The sequence below is a fragment of the Zophobas morio genome, unplaced genomic scaffold, assembly GCF_036711695.1.
Source record: "Zophobas morio isolate AGI-343-1 ecotype UQ-CSIRO unplaced genomic scaffold, CSIRO_AGI_Zmor_V1 ptg000014l, whole genome shotgun sequence".
NCBI lineage: Eukaryota > Metazoa > Arthropoda > Insecta > Coleoptera > Tenebrionidae > Zophobas > Zophobas morio.
The window spans coordinates 8,442,640-8,462,590 of NW_026972119.1; the positions used below are offsets into that span (position 1 = coordinate 8,442,640).

Genomic DNA, 19,951 nt, shown 5'->3' on the forward strand with positions numbered 1-19,951 from the left:
ATCCACCAAACCAGCCAACTTCCACCAACCCTTTCACTAAAATTCCCTAGCAGAACTACCAGTTACCAGAAAGAACTAAACGTGCACATGGTTGCCTACGTTTTACGATTTTCTTGATTGAATTTTTTTTTCAAATTTCGGTCTTATGTTAGCAATATTTTGCCTCCTTTTTCTTAATATACATAGCCATTTTTTCACAACAAGAAACTTAAAACATAGTTAAAATGGTACATTTTTGCAAGGAAATATGGATTTTGCAATTATGGGGCGGAGCCCAATTCAAAATCGATATTCCCTTGTACAAATTTTCCATTTTAAACATGATTTAAGTTTATTGTTGTGAAAAGAAGTCTACACATATTAAAACAAAAAGGCAAAATGTCTGCCCTCCCACCCACCCTAATTCAATTGTGATGTTTTTTTTTTTTGTCCGCGGAGAACCAAGGGAGCGAACCTTAACTGCAAAATACTTATTGATTTGTAAAAAATTAAAAATGAGTATCGCGTTGTTCAAAAAATAATATGTACATTAAGAAAAAAAAGGCAAAATATAAACCCCGCCCACCCTCCCCATCTCAATTGTACTGTTTGTTTTTATTTCTTAGAAACTAAACACGTTTAAAATGCTAAATTTTTGTAAGGAAATATGGATTTTGCAATTAGGCTTCGCCCCTAAGTCTGCCAACGAATGAAAAAACTTCATTACTATTTAGATCAGGGCAGGTATAGATAGGGCTTAATCTTTGGCTTTATTTTTCTTAATATACATTGTATTCTTTGAACAATACGATACTCAAAAACATCTTTTTAATTTCTTGCAGAGAAATAAGGATTTTGCAGTTAAGCTCCGCCTTTTTGGCTCACGACGAGTAAAAAAAAATATCATCACTATTGAGACAGGGCGGGTGGGGGGGGGGGGCTACATTTTGTCTTTTTTATTTCCCGAGCGTAAGCAAAGGAAGTATTGTAATCGAGTCCGTCGGCCGATTCTCTACTTTTACGTTTTCTCGATCTTTCATGACCCCTCGAAGACAAAGAAATAGGTCTCCCATTTCCGTCTGTCTGTCCGTCTGTCCGTCTGTCCGTCTGCCGTCCCGGATTTTTATTAGACAGATAATCTCCGAAAGTACTCGACCGATTGTTGTGAAATTTTGTACTTATATTAAGAATATCATGTAGATGGTAAAATGCTAACCAAAATTTGTCTAATCATCCCCACCACTAATGCGATGACGTCACTTCAAAATTGTACATAGTAAATGGGTTTTCAATTGTATAAAATAACATAGTCCTACACATGTAGTTTACAACTCCGAATCAACTTTTCACCCGAAACGTCCAGATTTTTGGAAAAAAAATCAAAATTATAAAACAACATTTTGAAATTTAATTTTTAATCTGCTAACCAGAATGCTTTGAAATATTGCAGATGTTTTAAGGCTAAAAAGAGCATCATAAATCTTTAGTCAAAAAATATTTGCTTATCCCCTCCAAAAACTTGATGACGTCAGCTCAAAAGTTTGTGGAATAAATCATATCTAAAATGTACAAAATATGATGAGTCTGTACTTGTGATCTATCACTCCATTCATATTTTTTGGATTTGCATATACAGGGTGACTCAAAAAAATTAATGAATGCGTAAATATATTTTACTGATTTACTCAGAAACTACAAAACCGAATGCTTTGAAATCTTGCAGATGTTTTAAGGTTATAAAGAGCATAATAAATGTTTAGTCAAAATATATTTGCTTATCCCCTCCAAAAAATTGATGACGTCAGCTCGAAAGTTTGCCGAATAAATCCTATCTAAACTGGAAAAATATGATGAGTCTGTACTTGTAATTTATCACTCCATTCATATTTTTTGGATTTGCATATACAGAGTGACTCAAAAAAATTAATGAATGCGTAAATATATTTTATTGATTTAATCAGGAACTACAAAACGGAATGCTCTGACATCTTGCAGATGTTTTAAGGTTATAAAGAGCATAATAAATGTTTAGTCAAAATATATTTGCTTATCCCCTCCAAAAACTTGATGACGTCAGCTCGAAAGTTTGCCGAATAAATCATATCTAAAATGTACAAAATATGATCAGTCTGTACTTGTAATCTATCACTCCATTCATATTTTTTGGATTTGCATATACAGGGTGATTCAAAAAAATAAATGAAAGCGTAAATTTATTTTACTGATTTACTCAGGAACTACAAAACCGAATGTTTCGAAATCTTGAAGATATTTTAAAATTATCATAAGCATGGTAGATTTTTGATCAAAATGTATTTGGTCGTCCCCCCTAAAAAATTTATGACGTCACCACAAAATTTTGCTGAATAAATCCTATCTAAAATGTACAAAATATGGTGAGTCTCTTCTTGTGATTTATCATTCCATTCAAATTTTTTCGATTTGCATATACAGGGTGACTCAAAAAAATTAATGAATGCGTAAATTTATTTTATTGATTTAATCAGGAACTACAAAACCGAATGCTTTGAAATCTTGCAGATGTTTTAAGGTTATAAAGAACATAATAAATTTTTAGTCAAAATATATTTGGTTATCTTCTACAAAAAACTGATGACGTCAGCTCAAAAGTTTGCCGAATAAATCGTATCTAAAATGTACAAAATATGATGAGTCTGTACTTGTGATTTATCATTCCATTCATATATTTGGATTTCCATATGCAGGGTGACTCAAAAAAATTAATGAATGCGTGAATTTATTTTATCGATTTAATCAGGAATTACAAAACCGAATGCTTTGAAATCTTGGGAATATTTTAAAGTTATTATAAGCATGGTAAACTTTTGTTCAAAATGTATTTGTTCATCCCTCCTAAGAAAATTGATGACGTCACCCTTAAATTTTGCTGAATAAATCCTATCTAAAATGCAAAAAATATGATGAGTTTGTACTTGTGATTTATCATTCCATTCATATTTTTTAGATTTTCTTAAGAGGTGGTTCAAAAAAATTAATGAAGTCAATTTATTTTATTGATTAAATTAATGGCAACACTTATTATTAGTACTACACCCCAACCAACCCAATTTGATAGACACAAAATTTGTTAAAGGAAAAACTCGGTTGAAACATAAGGGTAGCACGCTTATTTACATCGACTTTAACATTACAGACCTGCATTTGTTTTATGCGCTCACTTGGTTCCGCGAATGTGGAATAGACATGTTTATAATCAACCAATTGTGAATTTCACCGTCAAGAATTAAAATAAAACCCAATGTTTTATATAATAAGCGGAAGTCGAAGCAATAAAACCGATGGTCGTTTTGTTTACAGTTTCTCTGTTTGACTCTCACGTATGCTGTTACGCTTGTCATCTTAAATTAAGAATGTTTATACATAAACGATTTTCAGTTGCCCCTCATATTACTAGACAGCGGATTTCTATCGGGCTACGTCACGATTATAGGGGGGGACGTGCTGGATCGCCGGGTGATAGATAATCACTGAATTTAATCGGTACTAATTCCATAAATATAATTAACGATATGTTAATCAAACGGCTAAGTAAATGAGAACGGGAATTAACAGCAGAGTGCAACGAAACAGCGTTATTCTAATCTCAAATAAACGACGTGCAGTCCGCAACCGCAATGAATTCGCATCCCATACGAGCCGTACCGAGTTTGGCCTTGCCTAGCCCGACAGAAATCCGCTCTCTAGATATTACACACCGGCGCCGTATACGTGAGTAAATTGTTTCGTTATTTTATTGATTATAAGAAATCAATATTCAAAACGACCCAATTCATTTTCCCGAAAATTTGGGAATACAATAATTTTATTCTTAGTATTACACTACATCTATCCCAACTGATATACGTGTCCTTGCAAAAATGTTGATAACGTCATCACAATTTTTTTTTAAATTCCCACTACAAAAATGTAATGAGAAAAAAAAAACACAATAGGCATGCAGTCGTCAAGTTTCCGACAGCGAGGGAAGTACTGTCTAAACTCTTTAGACCAATTTTTTTTCTTAGTATGTGTAAAAATATGGATTTTGCAATTAAACTCCGCCCTTCTATCTGACAACGAACAAAAAATTCATTACAACTGAGGGAGGGGTGGGTGGGTGGGGCTTAATTATTGACTTCTCTTCAACAACCCGATATTTAAAACAAATCTAACCTCAAATTTACCACTTGATATTTTAATTATTTTATTGTTGAAGGAAGATTATGTATATGTACTAAGAAAATTGAAAGATAAGCCCCACCCACCCGCCCCATCTCAATTGTGAATAATCTATTTATTTCTTGTGAGACGAGGAGGGCGGAGCTTAAATCCAAAAAAAAAAATTCTACAAGAAAATATCAACTACACATATTAAGAAAAACAAAGGCAAAAATTATGCCCCACCCACCCGCCCCATCTCAATTGTGATGATTTTTTTATTCGTTGTGTGATCAGGGGGCGGAGCTTAACTGTAAAATCCATGTTTGGGACATGATCGTATTGTAGAAAATAGTTTATTTTGACAAAAAATAGAGAATAAATATTTTTATTGTCTCAAAAGCAAAAGAAAATCGTAAGAAGAAGAAGAAACCTAAAATCTGTTTATAATGGTAAATTTTTGCGGAAAAATATGGATTTTGCAATTAAACTCCGCCCTTTTATCTGACAACGAATAAAAAATTAATCACAATTCAAGTAGGGGTGGGTGGGTGGGGCTTAATTATTGGCCCGTCTTCAACAACACGATATTTAAAATATAAATCTAACCTCAAATTTACCAAATCCAAGGATAAGCCCCACTCACCCGCCCAATCTCAATTGTGATTAATCTATTTATTCGTCGTAATATTTTATATTACTTATATTATTATATTTTTAGAGTTTTTTACTTAACATAAGCCGTTTTTTTTCTCTTTTAACAAAATTAGTGATCCAGTCGTGGATATCAATATTTATAACATCTTATCGGAGAAAAAGTGTGACTGCAGCACTTTTTACTTATCGAAATCTGATTATTTCGCGTTTTACTTACTGGTTCGCTGCTACTAAAATTGTCATCAAATGGAACAAATGTAATCGGCAAATTCCCAGAGGTGAGGAACACATAACATGTTCTACTCAATAAGGTGCAAATTATCACTTATGCGTTTAATTGCCTTAAAAAATCAAAGCAAATCTGTACTTGGTGTTGTTACAATCTTTGTGAAGCGAATAGAATTGCAGGAGCTGCCTCCAAAGTACTACATTCTCTTTCAAGTACTTCTCTGTCAGTATCTTGTCTTGAAGATATGTTACATAAAGATTTTTCTGTTTATGTTGATCCTATTATGGCCCAACTGGATACTTTGAATGCTCAGTTTACAAAGTTTTGTTCGTACTCTAAGGGTCATAAAACGTCGAGAAAATATGAAAGTAACCATTCGCCGAATGAACCCTATTGCAATACTTCCTTAACTTACGTTCAGAAAGTACAAAGTGATTAGTGCATGCTTCACACAAACGTTATATTTTCAAAAAAAAAACACAAAAATATATCAATAAAATAAAAACTATATCAGGTTGTGTCGTCAGCATATAATACCACCTCTGTCTCAGTCAGGTAAGATGAAGGATCATTTATAAAAATAAGAAACAACAGCGGTTCCAGAATAGAACCTTGAGATACGCCTAAATCTAATAAGAAGATAACCAGAGACGGAACTTTGTAGCTTAACTTGTTGTAGCCTGATTGCTAAAAGGACATAATTAGCTTGCAATATTTTGAAAATAAGTTACAAAAATATAGTTTTTTTTTTAATAGGATACTATTTGTCATACAATCAAATGTTTTGATTCGGTATAATTTAATTTTATTGTTTTTGTGTCATTATCTTATCTTATGTACATTACTAATAATGTTCAAATTACTCGAATTAATAAATTATTATCGTGACGCTGCTCTTTGAATTTTTTTCAGTAATCGATGCTAATCTCATAATTTCCGTATTCTTAAATTTTATAGCAAAAGATGGTTTGTAAAGTAACTTGAATTTCCTTCCCGTTTCCATTTAATTGCGTCTCATGAAAAATCTAGGAAAATGCACTTGGATCTAATGGTTTTATCAAAATTCATTCAATTCCTTCAGCCGTAATCATTAATTCTGCATAAAATTACCTCAATCCTTCATCATTTCATCAGATACTAAAGCTTCGTACAATGCTAGACAAATCACCATGAAAAGACTGCGCTAAAGAATTATTTTTAGAATAGTTTATTATAAAATCTTGATATTCAAGCAGAGTCGTCCCTTCGAAGCGCTTTCCGTTTATCCGTGTACACTAATGATAGAGTTTGTTTACCAATACATTTTGGCTGCTGTGAAAATTAAAAAGTGCGACGACTGCGGCCGAGTCGGCTGAATGTAAACACCTCGATAATATAATTAATTAGAAACCTCAGAGCAGTGACCTGATTTATGTATTGGAGAACATGACTGTTTCCACAAAAAAGGAAACTCTTCGTTGTTTACAAATAATTTTCTTTAAGTGACACACTACTGAAACGAGCAAAGTTCGCTTTTTAGTTTGTAATTTATTGTAATTGAGTCCGTCGATCGACTCTCTACTTGTACGTTTTTTCGATCTTTCATGACCCCTACAGTCACTCGTTTCCGTCTGTCTGTCTGTCTGTCCGTCCGTAGTCTGCTGTGTCTCCAGATTTTTATTAGACCGATAATCTCCAAAACTACTGGACCGATTTTTGTCAAATTTTAAATGTGCATTATGCATATCATGTAGATGGTAAAACGGTAATCAAACTTTGTCTAATCATCCCCACCAATAATGTGATGACGTCAATTCAAAATTGTACGTTTTGAATTGTATAAAATAACATAGTCCTACATATATAGTTTATGACCCCGTGTTGAGTTTTAAACCGAAACGTCAAGGTTTTTGAAAAAAAAATCAAAATTACAAAATAATATTTTGCAGTTTAATTTTGAATCTGCAAAACCGAATGTTTTGAAATCTTGCAGATACCTATTACAAAGTTATGATGAGCATGATATATATTTAATCAAAATATATTTGCTTATCACCTCCAAAAAATTGATAAATGCTATCTAAAATGTGTAAAAATATAAATAGTTTTTACTTGTAATTTATCACTGCATTCATATTTTTTAGATTTGCTTGTACGGGTGCCTCAAAAAAAAAATGAATGAGTAATTTTTTTTTTATTAAATGAGCAACGGCTCACTCCAATTTACCAGAAAATTTTGGGAATGCAATACTTTACAATATTTTTAGTATTACACTATACCAATCCAAGTTGATACACGTGTCCTTGGAAAAATGATGGTGACGTCATCACAAAATTGTGTAAAGTGAAAACTCAACTCGAAAATGTTTTACTGTACTTGCGAGGGAAGTTCTTTTGAAACAATTTTCGACCAATTTTTTTTTAAATTCCGTTTACAAGGGATGAGCTCCATTTGGTATATTGTTATTTGCATCATCGTTCTCCGACTCACTGGAGCTGGACATAGAATTGCAAAAATAACAATATAAAATAAAAACTAAACCATCCTTACAAAGGATTCCAATCTCCTAACGCTCGTATAAATCGTGTTCTCTGATCTACGATCAGAAATTCAATCATAATATTTAGAGAATCGTTAATACGCAGTTTTATTTCTTTCTCTTCTGTTAACACTAGGAGTTGTCTGCGAAACAAAAAATTATCAATATTAACTGGTGGACTAGATGGTTGTATTGTTCTTTTCTTTGACTCTCTGTAACGGATTTTTCAACTTTGGTAGTGGTATTGAAAGACATTGTTAAACAATGATGTTGAAGAGCCAACTGAAATAATCTCAGTTCTTCTATGTGTGAATTTCTTTACCCCAAAACGTTTTTGCTAACTAAACTATTCTTACAAAGGATCCAAATCTCCTAACCCTCGTATGAATCGTGTTCTCTGTTCTATGGTACGAAATTTAAAGTGATAACAGCAATTTCTAGAGGAATTAACTCTCTTCTACTGTGGTTGTGCATATATATGTACCATTTCACACCCATTAATATTTCTCAATTTTTCCCTCAGAAATTTGTATCACTCGTAATGTTTAGATAATCGTTAACACGCAGTTTTATTCCTCTCTCTTCTGTTAAGACTAATGGTTGCCTGTAAAGCACAAAACTATTAAATCAACTGGTGAACGAGATGGTTGTATTGTGATTTTCCTTTGATGTTTAGATAATAATAATTAATACTGCGACGAAATTCCGGTGTGACGGACAGTGACGGTCCGGAATCTCGCCGATAACGTGTGGTGGCGGCGTACCTGGGTGCGAAGTTTTGGGCCGACTAGTGCCGCTGATATAATAAACACGTCTGGCCGACCTAAGCTTATGTAGCGACCTTCATGCCGCCGGAGGTGGCGCCTTCGGTCAGGAGCGGCGGTCATTCGGGCGCCGCCGGGGTTGCTCTAAACCCGGAGACACGTATACCAGGTGGTGAGCCCCAACGAAAACAAGATAATAAAATAAAACGGCAAGGAATATTTTACACAATAAATCAGGTTTATTCCCTGCCACCAGTTACACGGCTAAAATAATAATCTTACGGCTAAACTTAAATTAAATACAGGACAGATTAAATAAACAAAAAGAATTAAACGTCCGGCACGGGCTCCTCCTGGACTTGGGGGCGGCGACCTTGAAACCTGGAAATTGCGGGAGGACGGTACGGCGACCCGGAAGAGGAGCGTGGTGACGGTAACGACGCGTGCACGACGGTTTCGACTTCTTACGGTGACGAAAAAAACCCGGTGACGGTGGTACGGTTTTTCGCTCGGGGGCGGCGATTCGAAAACTGGTCCGCCGACAGATAGAAAACCTAAAACGGTACTTACGGTGCTCGGTTTGGGGCTTCTCCACAGAAAAAACTAATAAACGGCACCTTGGCCAACTTTCTGAAAAACCCACACCAGTTCCGCACACTGAAACTTCAGCCAAGAATCCTCCTCCGCCGCGGCGGCCCGGCGATCGGTGTTTTACCCCCGGCTCTTGCGGTTTGCGTCACGGTTTTTATTCCTCTCTCTTCTGTTAGCACTAGTGGTTGCCTGGGAAGCACAAAATTATCAATATCAACTGGTGGACTAGATGATTGTATTGTTATTTTTCTTTAACTCGCTGTAACGGTTTTTTTCCAACGAATTCTTCACCAGCGAACACTTTGGCAGTTTTATTGAAAGACATTGTTAAATGATGATGTTGAAGAACCAACTGAATTAATCTCAGTTCTTCTATGCGTGAATTTTTTACTGCAAAACGTTTTTGCTAACTAACTGTTGTTACAAAGGATCCAAATCTCCTAACGTTCGTATGAATCGTGTTCTATGTTCTATGTTCTATGGTCCAAAATTCAGTTGCAATGTTTAGATAATCGTTAATACGCAGTTTTATTCCTCTCTCTTCTATTAACACCAGTGGTTACTTCTTACTTCTTTGAAAGAACAAAATGATATAGTTATGTGGTTGATGATGATAATTGATTATGATAACAAATGGGAATGATGGAATTATTCTATCAATAAGGTATGTATTGTATTGGGTGGTTAATTTGATACATAACACAGCTGACAACTGGAAGCTCAACGGTACAACACAAACCAATTTTTGGGTTTTAGAGATAAGCAACCAGTTAACAACACACTAGAAACTCGATTTTACCTTTTGCATGCGAATCGTTTTAAAAATATAACATTTAAAGTAAAAGTGCAAAAATAACAATTTTAAACAAATTTTAAAAATTTGTACAGATGTTTTTTCACTTCTTCTGGACACAATTGTGTGAGTAAAATAACAGCAATTTTTCGTAACAATTCAACTTCATCTTCTTTTAGATAAAATAGAATTTCTTGGGTATTTTATATGGACTGTAGATATCCCATTGTCTTTCAAATTGATAGTTATGTTGCCTTCTATTTATATAACTGAAATATTTTTTAATAAAAGAGATATTAAGCTGCATAAGGTTAGCGGCATCAGCCAGTATACAAATTATTCATAACTTTAATTTCTTTTTTATATCTAATTAATATCCAAATGGTATTGTATCAAAGTTTTTTGAATAACTGTCATATAATAAGTAAACAAAACCAAATAATTCTTGGCTTTCTATTTTATTTTTAAGTTCTTTAGTTTTAGTTTCTCTGGTAATTTGATGATATTTTGTATTGATTTTACAGTCTCTGTTTTCTAAGATAATATTTATAGTATCAGAATTAATTTTTTTGGAAAAAATGAAAATATATTATATGATCGAAACAATTTCCTCCAGTAAAACATGAAATTAAATGTATCACTTCCTGAGCGTAAGCTAAGAATGTATTGTAATAATTAATCAAGTCCATTAGACGACTGACTTCTTTTACATTTTCTCGACGATTTATGACCCCTAGAGTACGAAAAATTAGATCTCTCTTTTCCGTCTGTGCATCTGTCTGTTTGTCCCACCAACAATAGGATGACGCCATATACATTAGTAAATATTATCTCAATTTTATAAAATAAGATAATCCTTCACATGTGGTTTATGAATCCGTCTACAGTTTTTACTATAGACATCCAGCAGATTTTAAGAAAAAAATCTAAGTTATACAAAAACATTTTGTAATTTTACTTTGAAACTGCAAAACCAATCGCTCTGAAATCTTGCAAACGTTGTAAGGTTATCGTAATCATGGTAAATCGTTAATCAAAATTTATTCGTTATTCCCCTTTCAAAAAATTAATGTCATCTCAAAATTTTGCCAAATAAATCCTCTCTGAAATTTGAAAAATATTATAAGATAAGATAAGTTTATATTTGTTAGAACTAAACCAGCTTACAAACCGTCAAAAAAAAAGTAACAATTGAAACGGGCATAAATGTGTGAAATAAATCAAAACATAAACACATCAGCTACGTATAAAACAATACCACAATAAACAAAATATTCAATGAAATAAATCACACTGTATAGACTTCTTAATCTTAGACTTAAAATCTTCTATATTATAAAAGGCATATTATTTCAACAGAAAACATTTCATTGCTTTTTTGAAATTTAAATTTTTACTAAATGTTGGAAGTTCATTGTACAAAATAACTACTACTATAACTCTATAGTTGTAGTTTATCAATGCAATAATAAGTTTTAGAATTACATAGGTAATTCTGTATAAACAGGGTGATCCAAAAAATTCATAAATGAGGCAATTTATTGTGTTGATTAAAATCAAGAACGACTCACTCCATTTTCCTGAAAATTTGGGAATACAGTACCTACTGTTATTACACTTCATCTATCCAAATTGATTTACGTGTAACTGAAAAAATGTTAATGACGCCATCAGAAAATTTTGTAATTAAAAAACTCACCAGAAGCACACACGTAGCACTCTTCTGTACATTTACTTTACATAATTATTATATCTATTTTAACTTGCAAGGGTTGTCATAAAAAATCGCAAAATCAAATCCTATAATTTTTCGAAAAATTAAGATTTCTTTACCTTTGACCAATTTTTTAATATTACAAATTTTCGTTTTTCCTTTTTCTTCAGTTTAACGCTTTTTTTTTTGATACCACAATTTTTCAGTTATTCATTTTACTTAATTTTTCAATTTTTCCATTTTTCAATGTTTGTTTCACAATTTTTCAACCTTTTTTTTCCATTTTTCAATTTTTTGACGTCCAATTTTTACAGTTTTTCGTTTTTTCAACTTTTCCATGTTACAATTTTTCATTTTCTCAATTTTTTATTTTTCTTTTTCTCAATTGTTCAAGTTCTTGACCTTTATTTTTTATTTTCCCAATTTTTTCATTTTCATTTTCCCGATTTTTTCTGTAATATTGTAAGATCGGAAAATTAAAAAATTCTGAAACCGTAAAATTGAAATATTGAAAAAATTTAAAAAGTATAATTATTATGACATACCTACTTCAAATGAAAATACGGAAAATTGCAAAGCAAATTTTAGAGAAACGAGAAATTGAAAACTCGGGAAAAAAGATATATAAAAATGAAAAACAAAATTAAAAAATGTAAACTTTGAATAGTTGAAAACCGAAAAACTGCAAATCGAAAAATTGAAGAATTTCCTATTGAAAAAAACAAAAATTATAAACTCAAACTACTAAAAAACTGAAAAATTTTAGAAATAAAGAAAGTAAAAACCGAAACGAAACGAAAAATTAAAGAAATGAAAAATTAAAAATGGATAACTTGAAAAATTAAAAATTGAAGAGTCGTGAAATTGGAAATCAAAAACTTGCAAAATATAAAATTTTAAACATCCAACAGTTGGAAAATCGAAAAAGTGAAAAGTTTAAAAATGAAAACACGAGTTGCGTGTCGTAAAATTGAAGGAACAAAAAAAATTGAAAAATCGCAAATCGAAAAATTGAAGAAACGAAAAATTGAGAAAACTGAAATTGAAAAAACAAAAAGTTATTAAATTGGAACATTGAAAAATCCAAAAATTGTAAAAATAAAGAAAAAGACCGAAACGAAAAATTGCAAATCGCAAACTTGAACAAATGAAAAATTAAAGAATCGAAAAGTTGAAAATTGAAAATTCGACAGTCAAACCAAAAAAAAAAAAAATGCAAAATTTTTTACAATCTAAAAATTAACAAATCAAAAGTTGGAAAACTGAATTGAAAGACTGAAGAAATATAAAGAGAAAAATTGAAAAACTCAAAAATTCAAGTCGAAAAAGCTGCACTGATTTTTACTTTATAGAGGTTATTAGAAAACAAAAATCCCATTTTTTTTTTAAATTTTAGTAACAATAATAATAATAATTTATTGTCTATAGGTACATAACCCAATTATAGAAAATATAGAAGAACATACAAAAGAACAATCTTTTACAAAATAAAAAGAACAAGGAAAACGAACGGATATTTAATAAGGAGTATAGCGATCGAAAACATTGATTATACATTTTTTAATTATTCGTAGTGTCAAAATGTCTGTCACATATTGAGGATTTTTCAAAGAAGCCGAATTTATTGGGCTGCTCTTCAGGAGCGAGGGAAGTTCTATCAAAATAACCTTCGACTATTTTTTTTCGTCGCTCGTTAGTTACGTATTTATAGTTATATTGTTTAAAGATGTCATGTTTAGCGCCAACTAGTAGGTATTGTCGTTCCACAATGAGTTATGTGAAGCTGTGAAACTTAGAATAGATAGTAAATGTTTGTTTACTGTTTCTATTTTGGAATGTATTCTTGTTATGTCAAGATATTACTCACTTTTCTGTATAGATGATCTGACTTTAGATAATATTTTAACTGCTTTGGTTCTCTGTATTGTATAAAGGAAATGTAATGTAATGCGTTTGAAAAAATATGTAATGCCGTATTGCGGAAAAAAATGGACAAGCACCGTGAATTCCCGAATTTATTGTGGTAGGCTCGAACCATCCCCCACAAATTATCGCTTCTCGTTTCTTTCGCGGTCTTCAATCAGAAACTCGGCCGGATTAAATTCATTTTTTAGCCGTTAAAGCGGAGTTATAACCGTGAAAAAGTACAAGCACTCCTTCCAAAAGAGATCATTTAGATTAGAGACGAGAAACAACCAACTCACGTACAAACCTTCAGGGTGGAGTTAGAAAATTAGACGCTTGGGAAATATTAAAACTTTGTTTGTAGTTTTGCGAAAACGCCGAATATTTCGTGCCTGCCCATTCCAAGTTTGCAAAGAAGGCGAAATTTTAATTTCACCACCAAAAACACCCACTCAGCAAACTTCAAACGCTGTCTACTGCACAAATTCCTATTCAAAAACTCATATTTGCAGCCAAAACAAACACCATCTGGCTGAACATGGACAATAAAGTGTGAGGTGAGATAATAAAGCTGACCAACTTTGTGTAAATACGCAAACTACAACGTGCCCTGGTGGTTAAGCGAACCGCAAATAACAATTTTGTTTGAGAATTACTCTTAACACAAATCAGCTTTTATCAATGTTCTAGGATGGCTGGGTGAATGCATTGTAATGCAACACGGGGGCAGTGACGATGAGGATAGATTTCTCGGGGGTGTCGTACATATTTATAAAGTGCCCCGTTATCCTAAGATCTTCATTTCCTTGAGCGGGGACGGTGGCTTTTTATAATAAAAATATTCGATTATAGTTATGATCCAGGACACAATAAGACTTTTACTAAAATATCCTTATCTGATGTCGGCAAACTCAAGAACCATTGTACAACAACAATGAAACCGACTATTTTCCTGAATGATGTCGTTCTTGTTATGGCCGACAATTTTGCATAATACTCTTGCTGTTTACTCTTTTAAGATTTTCTAAACAGAAGAGTGTATACAGAGGCAAGATTACGGACACGTTTTCTACATAACAGCTTACTCAAATGTGTGTAAGGAAATTTCTCATTAACAATTAAACGTAGGTACCTACTAAACCTTAGGGGCAACCAGAATTACCACTTATTAAAACACAAATATTTTTTTACTGCGTAATTTTTATAAATAGGTTGGATTAATTGGCAAGAAAAGCATTCGACATTTAGATTTGCTATCTGTTGTTGATACGTATTTACGTTCATCGAGAAAATTACAAAAAAAATTGGTCGAAAGTAATTTTGACAGAACGTCCCTCGCCCCTGAAGTACAAGCTAGCAATTCTCGATTCTTTGAAAAATTATATTTTTTTGCACTTTTTTGAGATCCCAAGTTAAAATTTTTCAATTTTTCGATTTGACAACTTTTGAACTTTTCAATTTTTAATTTCTCAGTTTTACGATTTGCAACTTTTCGTTTCGGTTTTTTATTTCTATTTTTTTTAAATTATTCGATTTTTCAATGTCTCAATTTTATAATTTTTTGTTTTTTCATATTTAACCTTTCCAATTTTACGTTTTTTCAATCTTTCGATTCACCATTCAATTTTTATTTTTTTTTTTGTTATTTCGGTTTTTGCGTTTTGTAATTTTTAGATTAAAAATTTTTCGAGCTTTTAATTTTTCATTTTACAACTTTTCGGTGTGTCAATATTCCCATTTTATACTTTTTTGTTTTTTTAATTTCAATTTTTCAATTTTTCGTTTCTTCACTTTTTCGATTTGCAATTTTCCAATTTTTCACTTTTTTTTGTTTCTTCAATTTTACGAAACTCATCGAGTTTCATTTTTCAATTTTTCAGTTTTTAGACTTTCCAACTTTTGGATGTTCAATTCAATTTCGACTGAACTTCCCTCGCCCCTGGAGTACAGCCCAACAAATCTCGCTTCTTTGAAAAATCATATTTTACAACTTTTGAACTACTCAATTTTTAGATTTTGCAACTTTTCGGTTTGAGTTTGTAAATTTTTCGTTACGGTTTTCTATTTTCTTTGTTATTTACATTTTTCCCTTTTTCAGTGTGTAATTTTTCAATTTTTGAATCTTTCAATTTTCAGTTTAGAATTTTCCATTTTTCGTTTCTTCATTTTTTGATTTGCAATTTTTACAGTTTTTATTTTAAAATGTAATAATGATAATAATCTTTAACATTTTTAACTCTTTAAATTTTACGATTTCAGAATTTTAACTTTTTCAAATACTGGATTTTAAAAGTTTTTCATTTCGTGGATTTTTCAATTTTCAATGTTACAGTTTTTTCGATTTTACAACTTTGACGCTACTATAATTTTCGATTTTCCAATTTTTGGATTTTCCAATTTTTCCATTTGATTCGTTTTTTCTTAAAAGATTTTTGAGTTTCTTGATTTTTAGTTAGTGTTTCAATTTTTCGTTTTTTCGGTTCTTTGAATTTCAATTTTTCGATTTTCTAATTTTTCGTTTTTGCAATTTTTCGGTTTTGAATTTTTCGATTTTTCAGCTTTTAGATTTTTTAACTTTTGGTTTTTTCCATTTTACATTTTTCAGTTTGTCGATGTTTTCATTTTTCCCTTCTTCATTTTTTGACTTACAATTGTTCTAGTTTTCATTTTAAAAATGTAATAATGATAATTTTTAATTTTTCGCCTCTTAAATTTTACGATTTTAGAATTTTTCTATTTTTCAAATACTGGATTTTCAAACTTTTTCATCTGTTCGATTTTTTATTTTTTTTTAATTTTCGATTTTTAATTTTTCAATTTCTCTATGTTTAATTTTTCAATTTTACGATTTTTCAATGTTGCAGTTTTTGGACTTTAAAACACCGACAATTCTATAATTTTTCGATTTTACAATTGTTTCAATTTTTCGATTCGATTCGTTTTTTCTTCATTTGACTTTTCGATTCATTAATTTTTTTCGATCTTTGGGTTTCCTCAATTTTTGGTTTTACAATGTTTCAATTTTTCGTTTCATCAGGTTTTTGGTTTACAATGTTTCGATTTTGCAATTTTCCGGTTTTGAATTTTTTGAATGTTTAAACTTTGCTTTTTAATTTTTCGTTTTTTTAATTTGAATTTTTACAATTTTATCGATTTTCCAGGTTTTCGATTTCCAATTTTTAGTTTTTTCAGTTTTTCGATTCTTCAATTTTTTGAGTCAAAAAAATGGAAACATTGATTGGTAACATATTATAATAAAATGAAAATCTTCCGTTTCTTTATTTTTTGATTGGCAATTTTTGTATTTTTCATTTTAAAAATATAATGATAATTTGAAAAACGTTTCACTTTTTAAATTTTATAGTTTCCGAATTTTTCCATTGTAACGTGACATTTACGCGGCGGCGCAGCTCTGCGGGAGCGACGAGCGACGAGAGGAAAGAAAAAAAAAAAAAAAGAAGAAGAGAGAGGCGAGCGTTGGGTGAAGACGAGGAGGGCCGGTGTCGAGGCTTTGGGAAGAGAGACCGTGTTTGGAGAGACGAGAAAAGGGCTGAGGCGAGAACACCAAAGGCCAACGGAGTCCAGGAGAGGCACAGGAAGAGAAGCTGACCTCAACAGGACCGCGGAGACGGGAACGGGCGTTCTGCGTATTGGTACCAATACGGTAAGTCGCCGGGAAGTGCGCGCCGATCGCCGGGAAGTGCTCGCCGATCGTCCGGGAGAAACCGGGTGCGTCCCAGTTTGCGTTGTGCCAGTTTTTTTTGTTTTGCCTCCAATCGTCACGGGTCGCCGGTTCACCAGGGTCATCAATCCACCTACCAACGAGCTGCTGCCGCCCCCCCCAATTTATATTATTTTTTTGTATATAGAATCCAGATTATACACGTGATTAGACCGGGTATTTGTTGCTTCTCCCTTTTTTCCCTTTCCTTCCTTTTCTTCTCTTTATTCTAATTATTCCACTCCTCTTTCTTTCTCTTCTTCGGCTTTCCTGTCATCTTTCTTTTTTTCTGTGTGCCCTCTTGTGACACACTGGCGCCCAAGGTCAAGACAGTCGAACGACCCATCACCCCGCAACGACGAAGGAGCTAGCCTGGCCGTGAGAAGGACGTCACACAAGAAGGTGGCGCTCACCAACGTGGGGCTTTGATTCGAAGCTTTAGGGTGTCAAACTTTGATGCGAGTGGTGGATTTTGTTGAGTTGTCGGGTTCTTTTCTTTTTTCTTTTCTTTCTACTTCTTTTTCTACGCTCTATTCTGTCCGAGAAGCAACAATAATAATTAGTATCTTATTAGATCTAGATAGTGCGCATTTTTAAGAGGTCTTGTATCGTAGGGTTACATAATGGCCAGTGCAAGCTCCATTTATGACATGGAACCGAACTTTCTCAAGGTCAACGAAATCGACTACGAGTTGAGGATACGAGGAGTAGCTCGCACAGACCGTGTCGACGTTGACACAAAAAGGAAGAATTTGAGGAGAAGGCTACGGGAAGATCAGGCACGGCCCAATATTGTTTACACTACGTCACAGTTTGTGTTTCAAGACGAAAAGAAGGAAGTTGACGCCACGATAGCGGAGATACGAGAGTTGTTGAGGCAATTTGACGGATCTCGGGTAGAAGCAAACAGGAGGTTACAGACCAGGATCAACCACGTGTTGGGAAGAGTCAGTAGGTTTTGTGCAGACCCCGCCAGCGTTGAAGGTGAAGAATCCGCAGCGTATAAATTGGACAATACGTTGATCATTGTAGCATTCGATGAAACACGTTTAGAGATATTGGACCAAGCAACTTACCGGGAGGTTCAGGTAGCGCAGATGTACAAGGAGCTATGCACAAAATAGCACCAGTGTACAAATGGGGAATTACGTTCGATGGTAAATCAGTGAGTTCCTTTCTGCAGCGAATTGATGAACTTAGAAGGGCGAGAAGTACGTCGAAAGAAGAATTGTTCCGATCTGCCGTAGATTTATTCCAAGGTCAAGCGCTAATATGGTACCGTTCAATCAGAGATTCAGTGCACAGTTGGGATTCGTTAGTACAGGCTTTGAAGCGAGATTTTTTACCACCCGATTACGACAAAGAATTGTGGAGAGAGATTCGTAGCAGGACACAAGGTTACAGCGAACGTGTTACTATTTACATAGCTGCAATGGCGAATTTATTTAGTCGTCTCTCACAACCGCCGTCAGAAGAAATTAGATTAAGCACCATAAAGAAAAACTTACTGCCCAAGTTCCAGACTAGAATAGCTTTGCAAGAGATAAGATCCATTGAACAGTTAGCCGATGTTTGCAGGACGTTGGAAGCCGCCTTTACGACACAACAACGGTTCCAACCCCCACCAAGGAGAAGTGTAGCGTTGCTAGAACCAGATTTGGCCTACTCTGAGACGTTAGTAGAGACAGAGGCGCATTCGTCTAAATCGAGGCAGTCACGGTCACATTGTGCCCGACCTGAAGTTAGTGAACTGCGATGTTATAATTGCAATCGTGCTGGTCATTTGAAGCGAGATTGTCGTGAAGCCAAGAAGGAACCAGTGTGCTTTGGATGTGGACGACGAGGCGTTATCCGACCTAACTGCCCAAAGTGTTCAAAAAACTAGCAAACAGGCAACACGCATCCAAGAGCCCACGCGAGTTGTCTGGTGTATATCCAAAGGCTCAGAAAAAATGTGGCATCTCACCACACGAGTGGAGAGAGTGGTTGGCGAAGGTGAAGAGTTTTTGCGGTTCTTTAGCAAGATGTCAAAAAGGTGTATAAAAAAGGCATCGTTTAAGCAGGTTAGTAACTCCGAATGCTCTGGAATAGTAACAAATCCGTTAGATGCTATGTTTGAGGTAGACAAAAAATGTGATAGTCGGCCCCATTTGAAAATTGAAGCGTATGGACATTCATTGGTTGCATTAGTAGATAGCGGAGCGTCAATTTCGGTAATAGGGGAAAACGGTCTATATCTGATAGAATTTTTTAATCTACATGTGTACGAATCAGGAACAGAAGGTGTGAATACTGCAGAAGGACGTATGCAGAAAATTACGGGGTACGTTCAGTTACCTATATCGGTAGATGGAACGTGCAAGGTCATGAAGTTTTGGGTGGTACCGACCATCCGCCATTTTGTAATCTTGGGTAACGATTTTTGTGAGAAATTTGGAACGGTAATAGATTGGAATCAGAAAACGATTGTTGTGAATGATAAACATGAGGGATGCGAGGTAGGTGAAACAACCAACGAGGCAGTGATGACTGTCAACAAAATTATTTGTAGGGGAGAGTTGAATAGCGACCAAGAACAAAACTTGAGAGAGGTTATTGGCAAATTTAAGTCTCTTTCGTGGGAAGCAGGAACCAAGTTGGGTAGAACCAACAAAATAATTCACAAGATTGACACCGGTGAAGCAGAACCAGTTAAGCAGAGATATAACAACATGTCTCCATATATGTTGCAACATTTGAACGGCGAGTTAGACAAAATGTTAGAATTAGGGGTAGTACAGCCATCCTCATCCCCGTGGGCATCACCAGTAGTGTTGATAAAGAAATCCTCAGGTGAGTACAGATTTTGCTTTGACGGACGTAAGCTTAACTCAGTCACGAAGCGCGACGCTTATCCGTTG

General features: G+C 33.7%; 1 long non-coding RNA gene across 1 annotated transcript; it reads left to right on the plus strand.

Moving 5' to 3' along the window:
- Window positions 1-19,079: 19,079 nt before the first annotated feature.
- LOC135129014 (uncharacterized) lies at window positions 19,080-19,534 on the plus strand. Its single transcript, XR_010280492.1, has 3 exons — window positions 19,080-19,114; window positions 19,158-19,264; window positions 19,326-19,534. It is a non-coding gene; the product is annotated as an uncharacterized LOC135129014 (long non-coding RNA).
- The last annotated feature ends 417 nt before the right edge of the window (window positions 19,535-19,951 follow it).